This window comes from Ptychodera flava, chromosome 5 (assembly GCF_041260155.1).
Source record: "Ptychodera flava strain L36383 chromosome 5, AS_Pfla_20210202, whole genome shotgun sequence".
In the NCBI taxonomy this organism is placed as follows: Eukaryota; Metazoa; Hemichordata; class Enteropneusta; family Ptychoderidae; genus Ptychodera; species Ptychodera flava.
The window spans coordinates 24305836-24331394 of NC_091932.1; the positions used below are offsets into that span (position 1 = coordinate 24305836).

The 25559-nt window shown below is 35.4% G+C and overlaps 1 protein-coding gene across 1 annotated transcript in view; it reads left to right on the forward strand.

Annotated features, from left to right (window-relative positions):
* Positions 1-25559, forward strand: part of LOC139133353 (transmembrane protein 234 homolog) — a 220983-nt gene that overhangs the window by 96363 nt on the left and 99061 nt on the right. The gene's annotated exons all lie outside the window — the stretch shown is intronic.

Genomic DNA, 25559 nt, shown 5'->3' on the forward strand with positions numbered 1-25559 from the left:
CTAGCCTAACCGTTGATCCTACCTGTTGTGTAATCATTGTTGGACTATTCTAACTAAGAAATGCTTCATTTCCCTATAGTGGTCTTCAAATGTTTCCTACAGTGTTAAAGTCATAGTGAAATAAATTGTTAGTTAATTAATATCAAGTGCTACTTTCTGTCTACATTAACTGATTTTTATGATTTCATCAATTATGTTGAATTTATACATGCAAGAGTACAATAGAGTACCATGGTAGCCCCTTGACCTCATATAGTTGTGTATGATACAGGTACATTTGACATATGGATGTGCTTGATAGAAATGTGCAAATGAAATAACACGAGTGCTGGGTTGTTATGTTTAAAATTACATGTTTGATGAAGTCGTTATGGCCTTGAGAAACTGGAATGTTCACTAGTACTGTATTCATCAATAAGTAGTGAAAAGTTCTGTGGCTTATTATATTGCATTCCTAACCATGGTCTTGCATTTTTTTCTTTCAGGTATCCAGCTGCAGGTGCATTAGGTGAAGAGCTTAAAAAAATTCCTCAGGTAGTGGTGTACTACACCTGATATAGCTGTTACGCATCATTTGAAATGCATAGACTATTATACGCAGTTGCCTAGTTTATTAACTTAGTAAGGGACAAAGTCACCAGCTTTTGATATTATTTTGATCCTTGTAGTTTTTTTGCGCATGTGTTCACACATGTGAACATATGGTTTAGCGATGTCTGTGTGTGTGTGTGTGTATCTGTCTGTCTGTCTACCGGATATCTCAAGAACTGCTGAAGTGATGTCAACCAAATTTGGTACACAGCTTCAGGATCCAAATGGCATGAACTGAAAAGGTTTTGCTGCGCGTGGCTTGGATATTAATGAAGTTATGAAAGTTTTAATTTTTAGCTCATATTTGGTTGTCTATGAGAGAGCTTTCGATAACGCCGTGTATGACAAGTGAAAACGATCGATTAACAAGATCAACTGTTTGAGGGCGCTGTGAAATGAGCTAGTCCAGGTTGGCTACAGCTGGATAGCTCTGGTTTCAACCTCGTATTTAACGTTAAAAATATATTCTATGACTCATTCAACTCACTATTCAAGATAAAATATCGTTTAGCAAATTAGCTTTACCCTTGGTGATTGATCGTTTCTCTCGCTGCTCGATTGCCAGAAATGACGACATACTCTCCACCATATACTAGCCTCATGGCATTATCACTTGCCCGATCCCTAAATATGGAAGTGCTCATGAATAATAATTTTGGATCAAAGGTATTGAAATGTCCAATCAGGTTCGTGCACAGAGTCAAAGGCCGTGACCTACTTCATGTACTTCTGCTATGTTTTCGGTTTGCTTCGCCAAGAAACGTGCTCGCTGTTGTCCATAAAAGTATGTCTGTTCTCCTTTGAAAGCATTTTTTAGTTCTGTGTCAGATTAAAAGGCAAGGTTGTTTAATTGTGAAACAAATTCCAGAATAGGCTTTGGCATGCGTACGATCGGCAATGCATGTAGTGTACCACACTTGTGTAACTGCTGAGCTCAATTTGCATTCTCGGTTGGTACTCCTGTACAATCATAATGGTTTCAATTTCGATGAAGATTCATAAGTCCTAGTTTTGCAGTCTTTTTTCCGTATGATAATCCCGACAATTCGTGTTATGGTTAGATGTGGTGGCCATTTTATGATAGGTTTTCAATACTGCAAAGCTGCATAGCGTCACTATTGCATGATCGAGGTACAGTGTTTTGAACAGGATACAGAAACTCTGCAGAGAGAGAAGCGATCGTTGACATGAACAGTCAGTGTACTTCAGCACGTAGTCTGCAGATTGCTGATTGAGAAAATAGACGTGTCCTAGTAAAGCACGAATATTTATGTTCAATCATTTGATATTAATCAAATTTCCAGTTCATACAATAATTAATGATACTGAACCACTGCAAATTTTAAGTAATATTTACTTTATTTTCTTTAAGATTTCCAAGTGAACTGTGAACAATTTAAAGAAGGAAAGATGATGTGATTCATGTTATTACATCTGATAGTACAGTGAAACAATCACTCAATTGTGTTTTATATTTTCATTTAAGATGACAGATACACTTTGGTAAAGACATCTATTGCTTACATACAGACTGAGATATTAACAGACATATTGAAAAAATGTAATTTTAACTTTGATGTAAAATTTTTATATGGAAAACATGCACATTGCAAATTCATCTGCAAGTAACTGTAAGGTAGCGATATCATCAGAAACCTAGGTTTATTGCTAGTGGGATATATACAATGGTTTTAATCGGGTTCGAACTCACAACGTACGGTACCCAATCACCCAGTGCAGAAGCCACAGTCCAAAGCCAAAGTCAAAATGTACATAAGGAGTCAGTTGGGAATGTTTCTATATGGCCAAGTGTTAAGCTGACTGCTATAACCAATAAGTGTAGCAAATCATCTTGCAGTTTGCAGTCATGCAAAAAATTAAAGCCCACTGCTTTCTCTATTTGATCCCCTGTGGTGTTTTGATAAACAGTTTGCCAGACAATCTGTTTTACTCAGTTAATCACTTGGCCGTATAGAATTATCCAAAGCTGATTTCTTGTATATATTGGGGAATGGGTGTACATAGTTGTATTGCACTACCAATAAGATCTTGCTGTTTTATTCCCATTCTGGTAGTCAAAGAAATCATGATTTTATCCTTCAGCATTTTATTTTGATTTGATTTGATTTTGGGGTAAATTGGTAATAATTTGGGTTGGACAAGTTATTTGAACCACACATTGGATGGCAAGCTTTGTTACATGTGGCACTTTTTTGGGCAAATGAATATCACCTGAGGTTGTTATAAGGGACAATACCTGCAACTTTTAATGGTTTGTAAATGTTTTTATTCTGTTTATCAAATATTTTCTTGTTTTTCCTCTTGTTTTTTTCTTAAACTACATGTATGTTGAAATGTCCAGTGTTCAGCTTCTATTAGTTCAAACTGTACATTTGTGTATATTCATTGTGTACCACTGTTGTTAATTCTTACATTATAGTTCATTTGTTAACAGTAACAATGGCTTTGTTCATAGGCTTTGTACAATAGGCTTTTTCATAAGATAAAGACTAAACATTTCAACATGCTTAAGACAACAGAACAAGAAACTGTCGTTGATAGACAGAACAAAAATACTGCAAATTCATTAAAAGTTACAGCTACTGCCCCTTTAAGGAAGGCGCTATTTACTATGATCAGTAGATAAAATAGTACCTGAATAGCAAAATTCATCAAAAGTTACACATACTGTCCCTGTAATGAGGGGTGTAGACTGAAAGATTCAGTTGTGTACGAGCACTCCGGTTCACTGCGACCTCCAACCCTCTAAATACGATGGAAGGCACACTGTTTTTGCTGCAGCAAACACAAAGGAATAAACTACCTCCCATAGCCGTCAAACTACTACTCTCAAACGCTTAAAATTAATTCAGTTTAATTTAAAAATCATGCATTGGGTTATTTACATGCATAATAATGCACTCAGGGATCAAGCCATGTTGGCAATTTCTCAATATACTGTCAATCAACTTGATTGTGAAATATGATTGGTTCCAACAAGATTTTGTTGGAGAACAAGTTTTCAACAGTGTGCCTTCAGCCGTAGTAAGGGTTGCGCTGGAGCATCCACATGACTGAATCTTTCAGTTCTAATGAGGATGCCATTACTACAACCAGTAAATAAGATAGTAGCTGAGATCATTAGTAGAGAATAATATATATTATACCCTAAACATGGGACTATGTAACCAAGGGTAGGTGACCACTTGCCCAACTTAAGGATCTAGGGCAAATGGTCTACTGCCTCGAGGGTACATAGTCCCGTGTTTGGGCTATAATTTTTATATCACACGCCTTGCTTATACAGTTTTCACTCGAAATGTTTAGGTTTATTGGCAAATTATAGTCAAATGCTTTATTTTCATTTTAGACAAAAAACTGTTAAAAATAGACCAATTTTCATCATCGAATGGCATTTATACATTTAAGCAACTGTTATGCGGTTTATCAATATTTTTACGCGAAATTTTCCAAAACCTGGATTTGCTGTGCAAAATATGAAATATCAAGACTTTTACAGCCAAAGTTTCAAGTTGAAAATAGTTCCGGTTCACTTTCAGTCCAGTGATGACTATGTGGCCTGCGATGTAATCGACAAGTTACCATTGAATCCTATGGAGCACGCGACATTCGAAATACGAGGCATGAAATAATACTTATCAGAACATCAATGTTGCCAGAATGACTAGTAATTACATATGTCTGATATACATGTAGTTTTCAGTCAGTAAAATACAAAGATCACAATCCCTTTTCTAGTTTTTGTAATTGTTTTAATTCCTCCAATTTTATGTCTGTCCCCAATTTTGCATTGGTATAAGTAGATGTATGCTCTCTGGTAAGTACCAATGGCAGTAGTCTCCTAACCCAGTATTAAAATTAATCAAATTTACCATAGGGCAGTAATATATCATGTAGGTAGAACCATCAATTGATCAGAGTAAATAGCGCCCTCAACCTACCTTTGTGTGTGAAAGACAGTAACATTTGTGAAAATACAGGGTTGCTGGTACAAAATTGCAAGAATGCTGATACTTCAAAAGTCAGAAATCTGTTCCATTGTTACTTAAAAAATAGTAAAGTTTGAATGACTATGGCAGTTCATGTATTTGATTTTCAATGATTGTTTAAATATACAAATGTACAAATAGAGTTGTATTTTTCTTTATTATATAGAATGCTTTACACATGTATGTAGGTACCTGTAAAGTGTGTATTCTAATTAGTTCTTGTACAGTGTGTCTGATAAACTAACATAACACTGCAGTTGTGCTATCAAGGGGCATCAGTTTGTCTGCATGTGGTAAATAAAACTGTGCTGTCAGGGAATACAGTATACTAAAATTATTCCTCAGCATTTGTATGCAAGTATAAAGTGTTGTAGAACTGATTATGCTCTGATAAAAGTATCCAAAGTCAGTACATCAACTGGTAATGCTAAAACCATCACATATAACAATCAATGTAACTAAACACCCAATGTAAAAAATGTGGTACAGTAATTGCATTATTTGCTATAGGTTTGTCATGCAATACTGCCAGTATTATGACATTTTGTAGTCTACTGTCTAGCCATACTCATTTTCCATGTCTGCCTGCTGAGAAGATTCATATATACTGTCAACAGTTTTATGTTATTCCCAGCAAAAAAAAAACTTGCATGTACAGCAACATTCATGAAAATACTCTGTATAGTGCAGGTAGCATGCCAGAGTTCATTAATTTCTGTCATATTTCATATTTTTGTTAACTTGTCCATGTTAAGTCAGGTACTGCATTTTAAATCTTATACGCTGTTGTTGCTAGGTATACATGTGTCAATCAAGTATGATGTCAGAAAACACGTGGGCAAATTAATGGATCATTGCATGGGAGGTTGTACGGAAATGCTCCATGACTAAAGTATAGTAGTTCATCCTCACCGAGAGAGACGTTTCTGATAAAATCTTCGTATGAAAATTTGACACTATTCTGTAACTTTTGTTTCAAGACATCTACTGGTAAGTGATTGATTGAATTACTACTTTTTAGTACTATTCTTGTATGGTCCTCATTGTATACAAGACTGTATCCTATGTAGGTGGATACAGACTTAATGTTACCAACATTTATTTTAACTCCAAACTTATTAAATATGTTAAAAAGTTCTGTATTTGACAAGTAGTGTCTGTCATCAAAATAACAGTTCAGTGAATGACATATTCCATCACAACAATCAAAAATAAATTTGTGTTTGTCATCATAAAAACATGTGAAAATACCAAAATTATCATGAATGACATTGTATGTGTCAGGAACTGAAAATGTTGATGGAACTGCTACATCCATAATCAATTCAACGGAGCAATTGATGTCAAGTGGTAATTGGCGGAAATAAACATCATTCATTATTGTATTTTTCAACTGTATCGGAAGTTCTTGTTCACTTAAATTCAAGCTTCCTTTTAGTAACAGAGATGAAACAATCTGCACACAGATTCTTTTCAGAGAAAAACCATGTTTCCTAGAAGAGACAAAATGACATTTAAAAGAAACATTAAACACCTGTTACATCATTTTTTCATTCATTAAGTAAGATGTATCAGTACTCGGCCTTGACTTTACTGTAAGCAAGTAGTGACTGAAGTTCATATTTCAGCTGCATGGCTAGCTTGCTTGATATGACAAGAAATGAGTAGTATCCAAATAACTGACTTATAGACAGCAACTTGACATAGGAATTTGGCTTCAAGGGTGGTCAAGTGCAAATTAGCCATTTTCATGACCTCATAATGACCTCCTAGCCTTGTACTTCCGTTGGTACAAATGTACCAATTTAATAAAAACTTCTACAAAAACTCCATAAATTTGGTTGTATTCTCTTGGTTATGGGCTGAATTATTATTGCAATTCAATTCCTGTCAAAATTTTACATGATTCTTTTCAAAGTCAACAGAAAAACAACTACATTGTCACAATTTTTTACTTGACATCTTTGCAATATTTCTATCATAGAATTACATGTTCACCAATTATGCAAAAACAGGGATTGTGTTGATATGACCTTATTAAATTCTAATTTTGATTCATGTGCATTGAAGAATTAAGAAATTCATACCGTAGGAAAATGGCATTTCCTTCAGTCTCATTGATTGTACATTTTCACCCACATTTTTCACCCACAATATTCTATGTAAAGGCCAAGTGTTGTGATTTGTTTTATTAGATAAATATTAGAAATAACATTTGTTTATGTATGCAGCTCAGATAAAGCTACTGTAAATGTCAGTGCTCATTACAACACAGGAAGTGTGTGCGTGTGTGTGTGTGAAATGTTAGATGTAAGAAGTGCATGGGTATTCTGCAGTGAATGAACACTGTCATTAATGTTGTCTGAGAGAAGGCTTTTACTATTGCTGTGCACCTGACCATATAAACAATGTAGCTTTCTCTATTAATCCTTAAAGTGCCATAGACTTTACATGTAAAAGAGCCCCTAGGCCCAGGACTTTTTCATTGGCTTGGTACCGGTATGTGTACATACTAACATGCATTCAGAATAAACATGACCCATACAACATATGTCAACAAATTTATCACACAAAATGATTTTTCGTTGTAACTTCTCAAGGGCTAAGTTGTTGGAAAATAATAGTGGACAGTACCATATTTTTTTAAATAGCATTATTTAATTCATAGCCTAAATTTTACCAGTCATTTTGGAACTTCGACACTTTTAAACTTTGTTTGAGGGAAGGTTTTGTCTTAAACGTTTGTTTTTATGAATTTCTTGGATCCTTACCTTTTTGATCAATTACTTTCTTCTGGTCTCTTTCTCAGTAGTATGTTTGTTTCTGTTGCATAACGGTAGAACAAGATCCACATTCTGAAAGAAAAAAAAAGTGTAGCTAAAAGTACAAGTTATTCAATAGAGGGCGGGCTTTCAGTGTCAAAGAGATCCTCTCCCCCCCCCCCCGCCCCCCGAAAAAACACACCAAATTAGCAGCATGCCAAAGGAAAGTAAAGCTGCTTATCAGATATTTGCTCCATTTAATCTTCTTCTTTCTTGGGTGTAGTTTTTGTGCCATACTATAGTTTCCGTGTGTTTCTTAGATCCTTACCTTTCCAGTCAAACTGGTTTCTCCTGAGTAGTAGTTTCGTTTGTTTCTTTTGCTCTGCTGTCCACTTCGAATTTGGTTTGTTTCTTTGAATAACATCACGGTTTCACATCTGCATTCTGAAAAAGTAAAGAAGTAAAATCGTTTATGACTGCACAGAAATTTATTTGGCCACCCCCACCCCAAACCTAAGCAATTAGGCCCAAGGTTTTTTTGGAAACATCGATAGAGTCGTCCCCGTAGTACTGTATATACGGTAGGCATACTGAGAATCGCGCGACCAGCCTAGAGTTGGAAAGAAAAATTTATGACGCATTTTTTCTGGCATTCAACACCTTAAAACTTATCGCAAATATATCCCCTACATGTTTGGATTCATTCTGATGTAAAATTTCAAACTTTTCAAACTTACCTCGTAAGCGTCTTACTGGCATTGCAGAATAACATTTTTCTGCATTTCGCATGTTTTGCCCTCCCAGTGTAGTCTGCCAACAATGTGAACATGCGCAATTGAGGCTAAGGGCGCGTGAATGTATGGAACTCTGTCTCGTGCATGTCGTTGAGCTGTAATGTTGACAGAAACTGGAATTACTGTGGAGAATATTTTTAGGACATCACATGTGAGTCTCTAAGGTAACAAGTAGGACGTTTAGGAAATCCTTTCAGAAAGTTAACGTCGCCTGTGGCCATTTTGTGGAGTATAAGTTTATACGTACCTGGACTGGAGCGCATACGGCATTTTCACAATTGAGTGTACCAACTTTTGTTCTTGAGTGTTACGGAAAAAATTCTAAAAAACTATTGTACAGTATATATTTACTCTTGTAATAGCTTTTTGAGTAAGATTTTCTGAGCAAATCAAAGCAAAAATTACAAAAATCGGACCATGTTTGGCAAAGATATGACATTTTTTGTGGTGTGAAAATGGTCAAATTTGACTGTTACGAAGGTACACTGCATTTTTCAACTTTAAGAAAATGCTGTTTTCATAATGTAAACTCTAGTAAATGTACATGTTTTTTCTTTCTGTGTGGTCTCAGGGATGTCTAATACAAGTAGTAAGTAGCGCCATGGTATGCTATTCACTAGTTGATTAACACCATTAATAAATCCAAAAATAGCCCATCGTTACGGATTTTTGCGTTTTTCATTATGGACAATTAACCCAGTGTATAACTTGGTTCTAATCTACAGTTATTTTGTAAAATGTTGTTAAAATCCATTGCAGGTATCTGTTAAGTACTGTAATAAACTCTACTGTCATAAGCATCCATTCATTTATTTTCAAGAATTTGCCAAAGACTCAGCCTAAATTTTCCGGAAATGTATGTAGTGGTCCGTACCCCACCATTTAAGGTAGTATGCACCTCGAAAGTGAAAGACTTAAACTTTTGCTCTAACTTTCCTCAAGGAATATTTCAATCATTCACTTTCAAAAGCAAGAATAAAAATTTGGGATCAGCGTGCAAATTTTGTTTATAGAGAAACAAGTTAACAGAGATTTACCGACATTGGAAATTTAAAATGGCCGCCATCCCTGTGTTAATTCTATGGAGAAAAATAAAAATTTTTGAATTTCGAAAAGTAAGCCGGTGAAAAGTTTTTCTTTCACCAAGAGCTTTAAAATGAACCCCCACTGTGGTATATCAGAAGAGAATTGTAAAAGTTTGAGAGTCCGAATGTCTGTCCCCGAGGTGCGTTCTGCTAATTCCACACCTATATTAGGCTTTCAGCAAACAAAGATAAATACATATTGTAGTACTTGGTATAGATGAATATTATGTGCATTCATCTTAGACAATCACCATTTAAAAAAATATAGATGAATTATAGGCCAAATGTAGTGTCCGTACCCCCCATGTAGTGTCCGTACTCCTTTTCCAGTGGATTACACTGATTGGATTTTACTGAAGTAAAAGGTTTGATATACCCCTAGTATACTGCTGAGTGGTTTATTATAATGTAACCATGTATAATCAGTGTAAAGTCAAATACTAAAATGTAATTTCAATTGACAGATGGATTCAATAAGGTCATTTTGGGGTCAACACAACATACAGTACGTTTTTGTACAGGAATTTTGCCCTGGATAAAAAATAGTGCCAATGACCTTGTAGCTACAATATACATGGATGGTATGGAACATGTATGTAGTATACTACCAGATATAGTGAGTGCACAGGTCCGATTCTAATGGCAGAAGAAATGTTAATTTCGGCTCATACTTACCGACACCCCCCCAACCCATCCCTATATACCGGTACACAGATATTAATCAATAGCCAACATAGAAACTGCCATCAGGGCTATACTTTAGTTTCTTTGCTATCTGTCTCTGACATAGGTGGACTCTTATACAATCAGGCGACTGGATAAAACGTCTTGAAACTTCAATGTTTATTAGACAAGGGGTTCCTGAGATGATCATTCATTAAATATGCCAAATTTATAGCAATAACTTGATGCTGCTCAATGCCTTTCAGTGCAAGTACATCTCTATATCAACAGTATGTGCCAGTATAGTAAATATGGCTAGTTTTCAATAGGATTCGAACCCACAACATACAGCATCAGTCGCCTAGCTGAGAGGCCACAGACAGAACCGTAAGTGTCATTACATGTGATGCATTACTTTTTGAGGCTTGAGCTTACATTATCTACAACTCTGCGGTAATACACCTTGCATAGCAGTCAGTTAGCTAAAACCCTCTAAATTACGGTGGCCCCTACACGCCACGGAACTCTATTACTTTTGAATATAAACTCTAATTTTTCTTGACAATATCTTTAATATTTGTAAGAGATTTTATTTCTCCACCGCAAACTTTTAATTTTGTACAGGCAACTTTATCTTAACATTATCTTAACTTTAACTTCTCGAAAGTATTTTCAGTTTTAACCATAAACAAAATATGTTTCTCAAAAGTATTTTTTATTTTGTAAAACAAAAGTAAAATTTTTCAAGATAACAAACTCCCCTACACGTCATGGAAATTTATTACTTTTGAACATAAACTCATATTTCTTGACAATATATTTAATATTTGTAAGAAATTTTATTTCTCCACAGCAAACTTTTATTTCTGAACGGGGAAACTTTATTTTTGGGGTAAACTGTTTTTAAAAACTTTTAACAAAAAAAACTTTAACTTTTAAAAATAACTTTAACTTTTGAACAAAATATTTGTTTCTCAAAAACGTTTTTATTCGAAAAGAAGTAAAAATTGTTCACAGCAAGAGTTTAAGATTTTTGCTAAGCCCAAACTGAGTTACTTAAATGACATAGCCTTATGTCTTTAGAGCAGAAAACTTAAATTCTTAAAGAAAACTTTTATTTTTTCAAGAGTAAAATTAATTTCTTTATGGAAAAAAGATTTTCTCAGAGCAGCAAATTGAAATATAGTGACTAAAACTTTTTTCTCAATGGCGAGAAATTATTTTCTGAAGACAACAAAACTAATTCTTTCAAGATATATTTTCTACATATGAGTGTGGTTTAAGAATTTGGTAAAACTGAACTGAGAAAGAACGAAAAGGAAGGATGAAAAAGTCAAACTTACTTTTCTTCAGAGCGAAATTTATTTCTGAGAGGAGAAATATTTCATGTGAGGCGCAATTACCTATAATGCATAGCAAACTCTTTCTAGCGAGAGTAAACATATTTTGGGGAAGAGTAAAACATTTTACCGACGAGCAAAACTTTATTTAACGGCGGCGGAAGTTAAAGTATCCCACCATGCAACACCCAAGTTTGATGACCCAGAGTCTCCGAGACAACCTTGACTGACTTCGCGCACGCTAGCCCGCCCTATCTGCAGTACAGTACCTCGAGGTTTTACCTTGGTATTTCGGTCGGACGGTTTGCCGTACTGTACTGCAGCTAGCCCGGCCCTACCCTGCCTGCGTACGATGCTGTGTGTTGGGGCCGTATAACGCCGGGAACACACAGCATCGTACGCAGTGCTATGGGCACGGGCACACAAACGAGTCTGTTCAACAGTTGCCACTTGTCTGAGTCCCCGAAGAACAGTTTTGTGTTTGAGTGATTCGTCCTGACTGCAGACGTTGTGCGACGGGATGGTCTGCATTGGGTTCCTTCATTAGCTCTGCATGGGCTGTGTGTTACCAGCGTTATACGGTCTCCCACCACATAACGCCAGTAACACACAGCCCTGCCATGCAGAGCTATTCCTTCATCAGTTGCTGTGTTGTTAATGTTATGTTGTGTGATAGTCATCTTTTCTATAAGCCAGATTCGTAATTGATAGAGTCTTCAACTGAAACTGAACCTGGCCCGCCAGATTTGACCACAGTCGAGCCTGGTTCAATACAGTAGTTGTGGGATCCACAGCTGTGGTGTTTTCGGACGGGATATGCCTTTTACGGGCTGGTTGACTTTCACGTTTTTGACCCCGCAAACCACACGTGAAAGTCAAAACCAGTCTGCGACTGTGGTCAAATCTTGGCGGGCTTGGTTCAGTTTCAGTTTCTATAAATTACGAATCTGGCTTCTCCTCTTAGAAAAGATGAATATCACACACATTGGCTGTGTGTTACCGGTGTTATGTGGTGGGAGACTGTAAAACGCCGATAGCACACAGCCCTGCCATGCATAGCCCTGCGTACAGGTCTGTGTGTTCCCGGCGTATAACGCTGGGAACACACAGACCTGTGCGCAGGGCTATGCCATGCAGAGCTAATGAAGAACCCCAATGCGGTCATGTCGCACACCGTCTGCCGTCAGGACAAATCACTCAAACATAAAACCGTTCTTCGGGGACTCAGACAAGTGGCAACTGACCCGCGTGCCCGTAGCCCTGTGTACGATGTTGTGAGTTCCCGGCGTTATACGGCCCCAACACATAGCATCGTACGCAGGCAGGGTAGGGCCGGGCTGGCGTGCCCGTATTGCCGATGAAGTCAGTCATGGTTGTCTCGGAGAGCAGATCGTCCATGTAGCCGACACGAACACGAACTGTCTGGTACCGGCTACCAACTCGGAGACTCTGGGTCATCAAACTTGGGTGTTGCATGGTGGGATACTTTAACTTCCGCCGCCGTTAAAATAGTTTTGCTCGTCGGAAAAATGTTTTACTCTTCCCCAAAATATGTTTACTCTCGCTAGAAAGAGTTTGCTATGCATTATAGGAATTGCGCCCTCACATGAAATATTTCTCCTCTCAGAAATAAATTTCGCTCTGAAGAAAAGTAAGTTTGACTTTTTCATCCCTTTTTCGTTCTTTCTCAGTTCAGTTTTACCAAATTCTTAAACCACACTCATATGTAGAAAATATATCTTGAAGGAATTAGTTTTGTTGTCTTCAGAAAATAATTTCTCTCCATCGAGAAAAAAGTTTTAGTCACTATATTTCAATTTGCTGTTCTGAGAAAATCTTTTTTCCATAAAGAAATTAATTTTACTCTTGAAAAATAAAACTTTTCTTTAGAATTTAAGTTTTCTGCTCTAAAAACATAAGGTTATGTCATTTAAGTAACTCAGTTTGCGCTCAGCAAAAATCTTAAACTCTTGCTGTGAACAATTTTTACTTCTTTTCGAAATAAAAAACGTTTTGAGAAACAAATATTTTGTTCAAAGTTAAAGTTATTTTTTAAAAGTTAAAGTGTTTTTGTTAAAAGTTTTTAAAAACAGTTTACCCCAAAAATAAGTTTCCCCATTCAGAAATAAAAGTTTGCTGTGGAGAAATAAAATTTCTTACAAATATAAATATATCGCCAAGAAATATGAGTTTATGTTCAAAAGTAATAAATTTCCATGACGTTTAGGGGAGTCTGTTATCTTGAAAAAATTGTACGTTTGTTTTACAAAATAAAAAATACTTTTGAGAAACATATTTTCTTTATTGTTAAAACTAAAACTACTTTCGAGAAGTTAAAGTTAAGATAATGTTAAGATAAAGTTGCCCGTACAAAATTAAAAGTTTGCGGTGGAGAAATAAAATCTCTTACAAATATTAAAGATATTGTCAAGAAAATTAGAGTTTATATTCAAAAGTAGTAGAGTTCCGTGGCGTGTAGGGGCCACCGTACGAAATAGACATTTCAACAACTCACTGGCCTAGCATCTGAAATAACTGTGCTGTGATATTTGAGAGAAATCAGAGGTTATGTTTGAATCAGCTTTTGGCAAAACCATAATGAATACAATAGCATTAGTGATAAAAAATTCTTTGCATAAATATAAAAAATAGTGTTGTTCGCATCTAAAAAAACGAAGTACATGTTCCTGTTTCCTGTTTTTCACTTGCGAACAAAAAGTGCTATTTGTATTTGCAAAAGGTTTTAATTTTCAATGTTTAGACAGTAGTCCGTTTTAATGACCAATTTTCAATTTTGAAGATCAACAGTAAAAATTTGGTGGCCCAAACTTGAAATGTTTGGATATCAAATTAAAGTAATACACAGACAGAGTCGGAATAATAAGGTGCAATATACACACCAACTAAACTGATAAGAATGAAACTACCAACAGCTTCAATGATATCAAATGTTGGACGTCAGTCAAAAAAAAATTCAATTATTTCCCAGTTGTGTGAGTAGTATGTGTGACTCAAAATGTGAATATTTATTGGTTTCAGATAAAATGTATAACTATAATTTGACAATTATTATAAGCAAATGTGTTGGAAGTCAACATGATTCCACAAAAAGCTGAAAGTTGTGATCAATAGCAGAAAAACACCGGTCATTTGTTCAATGATCCATGATAAATTTGCACCTTGGAAGGAACAAATTTATATAGTGTCAGGGAGTTAGGTAGTCAAATTTGTTGTTTAATCTGTTTGCGTGTGGTGGAGTGACATGACATCATCCTAAATTGCTCATGTTCTTAATCATGTTTATGAGTTGCACTGCGCTACCCTCCATACTGTGATGATTTACTTAATCAACCAATGGCCTGTCAACTGTCTGTATGTTTATATTTAAAACACAATGATTGGACTAAGTCAGATACTACCGTATGTTCACATTCACAAAGTTAGGTCGGACCTGGGCAAGGTTACAATAATCCTCTGTGGGGAAAAAATTTGGTTCACCTTCACATTTTACAGGACCTGCCTAGTTTTGCCAAAAAGAATTCATCAAACTGCTATATGACATTTGAACTGCAGAGACATCTCCAGTATTGGTTTCATGAACTTTATGAGACAGAATTGGACTTGCAGATTGCACAGAGATGCATGTAACGAGTGCACAGTGTTTCTGATGTCTTTGTTAACTAATGCCTTTCTTTCAAGTAATGTTAATCAGATGATGTGTCCCACTTGCGGAGCAAACCTGGTGGGAAGATATTGTGTTGAGAACATGGAATGATAAAAACTGGAGAGAAACTTTTAGGTTCAGTTGGGCATCATCTGGGTCCAGACATGACCCAAATTTTGAGGCAGTACTGGATTCCCCTATTGCCCAGCCAAAACTAGACCGCTTCTGGCCTGACCTAGAGTGTCCATATTGACAATATTGAGTTGACTCAAAACCTGGGCTGGCCCAGTGCTGACATAAACTACTCAATGTAAAAATGACATGTACTGGAGTCTGTATTCACAGTAGAGTGCATCTTGCCACATGGCATTCTTGTGGATACAAATCTCTTATCAGTGTTTGGGTATCCCTCAACGAAATATTAGCTAAAGCTGATCCACTATATTATATCATAAATAACCTCAGATTTGTTTTCTTGGTCAACTTTCACTACAAACTGATACCAAATATGACTACATTGTTTTCACAGTTTACAAAACTGTCTTAAAAGATATCTGGGGTTGGTATAGGTTATTTAAGGTCGCAGACTAAAGATTAGCTCCAAAAATACAAAATTCCTGCCATGGTTCCCCCCCCCCCCAAGTTTGAAGAAATAAGTTGGCTTAGTTTGTGTCTTGGGACTCATATACCAAATTACAAAGCTATGAGACAAGCAGTTTTTTTTTAGATTTTTTATCGAAAATTTGCAAAAATTGCCTCCAAAACACAAATTTATTATTTTTCCTGAAGCCATATGAAAATATCTAAGTATATCTAAGTATATCCTAAGTCATCTGTATACCAATATCAAATCTTATGCGATAGATGAGAATATATGAATTGATTATTCAGTGAATCCAGTGAATCAGTTGTGTGCTGGGTTGATTTCCTTCAGTTGACTTATAAGATAAAACAATTTTGTTTCTCTACACATGACATTGACAAGAGACACTTCATCTCATGAAGGGTAAATTTCATTATTTCAAGTACTAAAATGACATATTTCTACATCAAGCAATTTGTTGATAAAATGTTATCTTGACTGCAGGTCCACTGATACAACTGTTATGTTGCAACTTGACCTTTTTCAAAATTATTGATCTGTCTTTAAAAACAGTTGTCTTTTCTTCCAGTATCATGTCATATTGACCAGTATTTGGCTTGTCAACACACATGTACAAGCATTGCCATTTCTTGTTCAATGAATTTTAGTTCAGACTTAACTTTAGTAGAAAACAATTTTAATGCATGTTGTGTAGTGTCCGTACCCCACCCCACAACTAGTTAAATACAACTATTAATCAGTGAGTGGGGTTAATATTAGAAATTTTATAGCTTGATGATTTTACTGTTTTATCAAAAAACTAAAAGTTTTCAAAAATTGTTCTTATTGTTGATGCAAAATTTATATTTGAGTATGGTTCTCAGAATAACATTAAACCATGAGCCATAAATACAGATAATAAAATCTTCAATTAGTTACTCTGTGGTGAAAAGTTTACATGATAAGGCAAAATGGAAAGAAAACCATGTTTCTTCATCAATTAATCAGCTATTATTTCTACACTTGATGTAAATGATCAGCTTCAGTACAGGTTTGCTTTGGGCTGGTGTTGTAGTGTCCGTACCCCTTGTACATACTTTATGAAATATTTTGATGAGTCTTTCCAACATGGACTAACATATGAAAGAATGCTATATATCATAGCTATGCATGCTGCCAATTATCATTTTAAGTTTTGGGATTCACTTTGGAAGATTATTAAGCAATAATTGAAATTTGTTCGTTGTTCTTTCAAAAATAAAGTGTTTCGTTTGTTTTGCTTTGAAGAACAGCATTGTATACACCCGGTGAAATTCAAAGATTCTCTACAAAAGTCATTTTATGATGTAAGGCTAACTGTATTGATTTGCATTTGGTAAAGTATTGTATATTCTCCCCTAAATTTTGCAATGGTGCAAAATATTTTCTTAATTTTCTAAATTGTGTAGTGTCCGTACCCCATGTAAGGTACGATAAAGAAGGCCTGTTTATTATTGAACTAGACAGTTTGTGCGAAACCATTTCTGCACTATATATATGGCATATGTACCTAAGTCCTGGTAAGGTTTCACATTAAAACAATGAGGTTGAAATTTGGCCATTTTTGACCCCTACTTTGTACACTCATTGTGAAAATGCCGATACAGTATTTCTGCTGCATACTGTACATGTTGCCGGATAATATGCGATGGAATTTTGCGTTTCACGTCGTTCAATCATTCAGATGGAAATGCCGCCCTTCTCCAAACTGAAAAAATCAGGGTGAAAGACTTTGGAATGCTAACTCTTATATAATATGTATTAATATGACGCAATTTAATGAGAAGACATTTGTATTCAGCACAGCTACAGTTTTGGATTCGAGAACTCTCATCATGGCGGTTTCACTGAAACAGTCAGTTGTATTTAACAATCAAGAGGGTGAGTCGAATTTTTTCCTATGTCCATGTAGCACTTGTGCAAAAATAAGCGAATTCACAGGCCTTTGGCGAATCAATAAATGCGTTTTCATCAAGCTGAAAGGTGGAAAGATTAATTATTTTTGTCGCATGTCAATAGTTTGATATGACTATCGTCTTTGTTCTGGCTCTTCCATTGTGTTACAGGTCAAATTATTATTCCCCAGGTTGAATCATATGTGTAGAGATTTTTATAGAAACTATTCCATAGCTATTTACATTTCTTTATCACTTTTTGCGGTTTTGCAGTTTCCTGTTTTTTTTAGCCGATTAGTCGGCACTAGCCAAAACAACTAGTCTTTGCGGTTTTCTATAATGTGAGTTGGCACACGTCAAAACGATTAGTCTATATTGCGCTCGTATTTCTGGGTACGTTTAGTCTCACTGTTTACTTCTGGTTGGTTAACAACCACAGTTTAATTGACAGCCGATTCTTTATATTTAGGGTAAATTGTGGCAATAAGTGTTTCCTACGACGTTCGCACAAGTGAGAAATGGGGCAAAATTAATTGAGTGATGGTTGATGATGAGTTTAATTCTATTTAGAGCCTGTATGTCAAGTAGGGCAGTATTAAACATGAAACATTTAACTTGTAATATTTCCCCCTTGTCTTGGCGCTGGGTTTAAAAAAAGTGTTTAAAGGTATACTGGCACCATGTTTAAATTTAGCCGTTGCTACCATGGTAAGGGATCTAGCTAATCATAGAGTTTATGGGTTCACCCCTGGCCAGGTCACACAAAAATAATGCACCACTACATGGTCATAATTTAACTATAGTTAAACAATCAGAAATAATTTGTCTTCATTATTCTTCCCGGAATAAGGCAAAGAAATCAAAATAAATTATTTTAAAATGAATATTGATACGTCATTAATTATAAATCCATAAAATAAATAAATACCAGTGAATCATGTTTTAAATTAAAAAAAAACCTGTGCACTACTGTTACTGCTTGTGATAAATAATGGTGCATTGGGTGCTAAGGGGTTCATAAAATTAATTTCAGATACTAGTAGAATCAATCTTAGCACATAAAGACATAAACTTAATTCGATTAATTCGATTAATGCATAATAAGTTAGTGATATACTATATAACACTTATTTTGAATGACTGCATGAAACAAATATAGCATGATTATAGTATTATTAATGGTGACAATTTAGGCAGAGTAACATCAGTTAAAGACCTGGTGTTCTTCTCACCCAAATAATAATTAATATAAGTATTAATTATTATTTGTTTCCATGGTAACCATTTTAGGGGGTGAAAATTTCAGTTTTTCTAATATCCCATGAAAAGTTACTTTGATTTTATATGAAATTATCTACGGGGGGAGTTCGGGTCAGAGAACACAAAAACAGAATTATTTTAATGTTTCGAGTTGCCATGGTAACTATTTTGGGATTGAAAATGTTACTTTTTTCCCTAATTCCTATTAAAGAACGATTGATTGATGTAAAAATTTGATCATAAGGGTTTGTCTGGTTTGCACACACCAAAAATATCACACTCATTTTAATATAAGATGTTTCCATGGCAACCATTCAGGAGTAAAAATTACCAGTTTTTTTAAGATTTCACCTAAAATCCAGTAATCAACAGAATGTGTAATATCAAAGTGATATTTGGGTTAGAAAGACCAAATATCCAGTGTAAAAATCCAGTAATCAACAGAAATATTATACAAAGGGTTATTTTGGGTTAGAAAGACAAAATATGATATCAATTTTTACTGCCCTGTGTTTCCATAGTAACCTATTTGCATTTTAAAATTTCAAATTTTTTTTCCAAATTCCATTAAAAGTAATCCCAGTTACTATGCAAATGCTCTCCTTAGTGTATTTATCACAGCATGAACTCCATGTTCATTTTTGTTTTATGTTGCCTTGGTAACCATTTTGGAACCACAGTTTTTTTTTAAACCATAGACCCTCGAGAGGATCTATGCTAAAACATAATTCACTGTTTTTTATTTATTTAATGGATTTCTAAGTAACAACTAAGAAATTTGTTCTATAATAATAATAATTGTAATTTCTTTGCCTTCATTCTAGGATGAATAGTAAACATAATGTATATTGGGGCCATTCTGGTCAAAATTATATTTTCCGTTAATTTTAGTGTGTTAGAATTAATTTTATATAGACCAGAAATAATTTTTGAAGTATTTTTTATTTTGTTTAATGCAGTCATCCCAAATAGGCTAAGTGATATATAGTACAGTACTAACTCATTATGCATCGAATTATGTTTTATGCCTTCAAATTAATTTTATGTGCTTAAAATTAATTCTACTAGTATCTCAATTCATTTTATGAACCCAATTCCCCTTATCACCCAGTGTACCATTATTTATCACAGGCAGTTACAGTAGCGCACAGTTTTTTTATTTAAAACATAATTCACTGGTGCTTATTTATTTTATATAGTATAATGAACAACGTATTAATATTCCATGTTATAATAATTATTTTTGATTTCTTTGCCTCATTCCAGGAAGAATAATGAAGACAAATTATTTCTGATTGTTAACTAAAGTAAAATTATGACCATGTAGTGGTGCATTATTTTTTGTGTGACCTGGCCTGGCCATAAACTTTATGATTAGCTAGATCTCCCCTTTCCATGGTAGCAACGGCTAAATTTGAACATGGTGCCTGTATACCTTTAAACATTTTTTAAACCCAGCAGGCCAAGACAAGGGGGAAATATTACAAGTTAAATGTTTCATGTTTAATACTGCCCAGGGCTCGAAATTAACTTTTTTCCCTGGTAGTCCACTTGGGCTACCATTTTCTGAAGTTGGTAGCCCAGTGACAGTGGATTGTAGCCCATGCATATTTTAGATCAGGGGTATTTTTTTCGTTAACCAGACAAAAAAAGGCTATTTTTCAAGATTCTGCCTATGAAGTGAATTTTCTAGTCTTTTGATGTGTATACTTGCACACCTTTAATACCCAAGGAAACAGGTATAATGGACGACAGTGGGACTCCAAAGTTTTGTGACCCATTAACAACCCGTTCAACCCTCAGAGTTGTATGCAAATTTTAAAAGTCGCCATGACAACCTGAAAACAACATGGCCTTTTTCAGCACTAAGACATAGTGTAGCAGGGCTACAAATAGGCCATGGCCCTTCTGTCAGGAGGAGGCATAATTTCTGTGTCATTGTGATTGATACATTATTATCAAAATGCTACGAGAATGCGTTTATATTGGCCATCGTTTCCTGTGTCTGTCATTCAAGTACGCCAGTTCAGATATTGAAACTTTGTTGCAAAGTTCCACCGCACGGCCGGTTGTCTTCGTCATTTCCAGAACAAAGTCATATTATGGCAAATTTCTGTGTTCAGCTGGGTATGACTGCATTTATCTAGCTCGTCCCAAAGTGACGGACGCATCTTTCAACCTTTCAGCTTGGTGAAAAACGCATTTATTGATTCGCCAAAGGCCTGTGGATTCGCATATTTTTGCACAAGTGCTACATGGACATAGGAAAAAGTTCGACTCACCCTAGCCCTCTCGATTGTTGAATAAAACCACGGTCCATGAGTTCTCGAAAACTGTAGTGTAGCATTCCAAAGTCTTTCACCCTGTTTTTTTCAAAGTTTGGAGAAGGGCGGCATTTCCATCTGAATGATTGAACGAGTGAAACGCAAATTCTATCGCATGTCTTCCGGCAATATGTACAGTACCGTCAGTAGAAATACTGTATACGCTGCAGTGCTGAGTTATGTAAGCTTATAAGCTTATACTCCCACAAAATGGCTACAGGCGGCGTGAACTTTCTGAAAGGATTTCCTAAACGTCCTTCTTGGTACCTTAGACACTCACATGTGATATCCTGAAAAGTATTCTCTGTAGTAATTCCAGTTTCTGTCAACATTCCAGCGACACGATAGCGCGAGATCGGAGACGTTCTAATGTCACGCCACGCACTCCCAATAGCGCATGCTCTGGGATTCGCGTCGCGTCTCTGAAGGGCGCGCGCGTGTTCCGACAGAGAAGAACGCGAATCGCAGGGTCTCTGCCAGATTACACTGCCAGGGCGAAACATGCGAAATGCAAAATGAAATCAAAAATGTTTATTCTGCAAAACCAATATGACGCTTACGAAGTAAGTCTGAATAAGTTTTAAATTATACAACAGAATGAATCCATTGTACATTGGTACATTGATACGTTTATGAAAGAATTAGTACAGGATACGTTATGTTAGAGTTGGGGTGGGGGTGGGGAATATTCGTTCGGTGGTCGCAGCATAGCACTGCAGAGAGAGAGAGAGAGAGAGAGAGAAGAGAGAAAAGAGAGAGAGAGAGAGAGATTGTTAATTTATATCGGAAATCTTTTTCATAGTCGTGACTTTTGATGGAAGAAAACTAAAAACAAAATTAAATTGAACCGATTGAACGTGTATCCGTAAAGTTCGCACAAAAGTTAAAAGTCTAGGCCTGCTGGTATCGCTAAAACTGCTTAGTGTCACTTTACCGACAAGCATTTAATTACCCTTGGCTTAATGATATCGCCCTCTCTCCGTACAGTATAATGCATAATTCTGCGCTGCACGTAAAACAGTTGGAAGTCACCCCTATTCACAAAATTAAAATATACAACACCTCTTTTTCAGAATTCCTACACAGCTTCAATGAACTGTTATTAGATTTCTATATAATACTTATAGCCCCTAAACTTGTAATAATAATAATAATTAATAAAGTATTATATAGAAATAATAACACGAATAATAATAGGTTCAATTTCCGTGAAAATTTCACCATAAGGGTATTTTGGGTCGAAAAGACCAAATATGATATCGATTTCACTGCCCCATGTTTCCATGGTAACCATTTTAGGTGTTGAAAATTTCAGTTTTTCTAATATCCCTTGAAAAGTTACTTTGATTGATATGAAAATTATCTAGTGGGAAAGTTCGGGTCAGAGAACACAAATGTCAGACTTATTTTAATGTTTCGAGTTGCCATAGTAACTATTTTGGGATTGAAAATGTTACTTTTTCCCTAATTCCTATTAAAGAACTATTAATTGATGTAAAAAATTGATAATAAGGGGTTTTCTGGTTAGCACACCAAAAAAAATCACACTCATTTTAATGTGAGATGTTTCCATGGCAACCATTCAGGAGTAACAACATTTTTTTTTCAGAAGTCCCACAGCTTCAATGAATTGTTTTTTAGATTTCTATATAATACTTATAGCCCCTAAACTTGTAATAATAATAATAATAATAATAATAATAATAATAAATAATAATATTTATTGTCATATATATACGCTATTGCATATACAATGAAATACATCTTGGTTTTGCGAAAAATCTAAACTACTCTGCGCACATTAATACAATTACTGTTAAAGCTTTCAAGCTGGTAGGTTTTATAACACGTAACTCACGCGTAATTTTGGCAATGTCAACACTCTCAAAACCCTGTATATAACACTTGTCCGGAGCCAGCTTGAGTATGCCAGTCAAGTATGGTCTCCACACCTGCTGTATCTCATTCACCGTCTCGAAAGAGTTCAGTGTAAATTTCTGAAATACTTGTGCGGTAAAACTGGCATAACCTACTCATCTGGCTACTACAACCAACTCTGTACCTTTTTCAAAATCCCATCTCTACAAGAGCGTAGGATTTTTATGGATGCCACTTCTTTTACAAATGTATTTCTCTTTTTATAACAGCTCCGAAATTCTAGCGCGTATCTGTCTGCATGTGCCTTCTCGCACTCTGCGCTCAAAACAACATTTTAAACCTAATGTATCAAGAGTCATTGCTCATTCTTCAGCATTTTTACAAAGAACTATGAAAAATTTGAATGGTATTTTAAACAATGAGACTTTTGATATTTTTAACTGAACTATGGGCAATTTCGCAGATTTTTATTTAATAATGTTTATTCTTTTTAGATCTGTATTTTTTTTACCAATGATTGTTTTTTTTAAACTGTGATGTTACTGTCTTTGTTTCTTTGTTGTCCTCTTTGTTAGTTTCTTTTTCTTTTGCTGGAACTGTAATTGGGAGAAAGCCCGTTGTTCCTAGCCAGTAAATTTTAAAAAAAATTAAAATTGCTTGAAAAATTATTTCTGGTCTATATAAAATTAATTCTAACACACTAAAATTAACGGAAAACAAAATTTTGACAAGAATGGCCCCAATATACATTATCTTTATTATTATACACCTGCGTCTGCAATCTACGGATTTTCTTCGTACAGTAAATTTCGGTATCAGAGGACGCAGTGTCCAATAACTTTGACGCGGAGTACAATAACTTTGGTGTTATTGGACGCTATTTGACCTTTGACCTTAAAACGCCATTACGTCAATGCGGGAAAAAGGAGAGATGATTATAAGTTTAAAAAAAAACCATATACTTCTAAACATTCGGTACTTCTTTACAACGTTAGTAGTGGTGAATCAAAAGCCTGTGAATTATGCTGCCGACCTACAATTTCTAACACGTACACTGCGCTGCGCGGGTTTGAAATTTCGTTCTGTGCGCTTAGCGGACGCGCTGAACGCGTTCTCATTTTGCTCGCGACAGGTATCCCCAAAACGCTTTAATTTTGACTTTTTTTGCGGTAGAATTGGACTAAAAAAGGTGTATAACAATAAGGTTATTCCCAAAATACCGGGATTTATGTCCGAATACATCGTATGCTTCAGTATTGTCCTCGAAGCTACGCGTCTCGGACAATATACCTCCGCTGCACGATGTACTCCGACATAAATCCCGGTATTTTGGGAATAACCTTATATTATTCTTCCTAGAATGAAGGCAAAGAAATTACAATTATTATTATTATTATAGAACTTTGGTGTGCTGACCAGAAAAACCCTTATGATCAATTTTTACATCAATCAATAGTTCTTTAATAGGAATTAGGGAAAAAGTAACATTTTCAATCCCAAAATAGTTACCATGGCAACTTGAAACATTAAAATAAGACTGGTTTTTGTGTTCTCTCACCCGAACTCCCCCACTAGATAATTTTCATATCAATCAAAGTAACTTTTCATGGGATATTAGAAAAACTGAAATTTTCAACCCCTAAAATGGTTACCATGGAAACATGGGGCAGTGAAATCGATATCATATTTGGTCTTTTCGACCCAAATACCCTTATGGTGAAATTTTCACGGAAATTTCATCTATTATTATTCGCGTTATTATTTCTATATAATACTTATTATTATAATATAATACTTATATTAATTATTATTATACATTCAAACTGAAATTTATGGTGTAGAAACAACATTAATTATCGGTAATTGTTCATCCATTTTACGATAACTAGCGCCGAATCAAAGTGAAATGATATCTTGTATATAGACGACAATTTCTGTGTTTACAAACAAAAATAATTCCGGGTAAAATTGGTAAATACTCATTAACATAAAGAAATGGCATAATGTTTTTGTGCAAATACAGGTAGCACGCGCGCACTTCGGTGCAAGTAAACTGACATTGCTGTATCTGTGCTGCCCTCAACGGTAGAAGTTATCAAGTGAATTCTCTGTCATGTCACCTGACTTGGCCCGGGGGCAACAAACGCAACCACAGGGCAAAGAAATCAGTCCTCTGGGGTGGGGAGGGAGGATTTTTTTGTGCAACGGTTTACCTTATTTGTTTCAATTAATTTTGACTGTGATATTTCAGATAAAGAGTTTAACTGTATAAACCGTCTGACTGCTTTCTTTATTACTACAAGTAATTTGTAATTTTATTAGTTTTGACTTCGGTATTTCAAATAAAGATTTAAGATTTCGACTCCACACCGTCTGACTGCTTTATATGTTACCTGCAACGCCTTATCTCCTCTCCAACTTGTGTATACACCACTATAATTGCTCCGAAAACATTGCCAACTTGCTAATCCGTTGTCCGTGTCAGCGGATGAATTGATTAAGTCAACACGACAGCCGTCAAACACGTAGTAAAATAAGGAACGACTGTGGTGTTAACTCAATCACTTAATCCGCTGATACGGACAGCGGATTAGCAAGTTGGCAATCGGAGCAATAACAGTGGTGTATACACAAGTTGGAGAGGAGATAATCGACTTGTCGGTAATATATA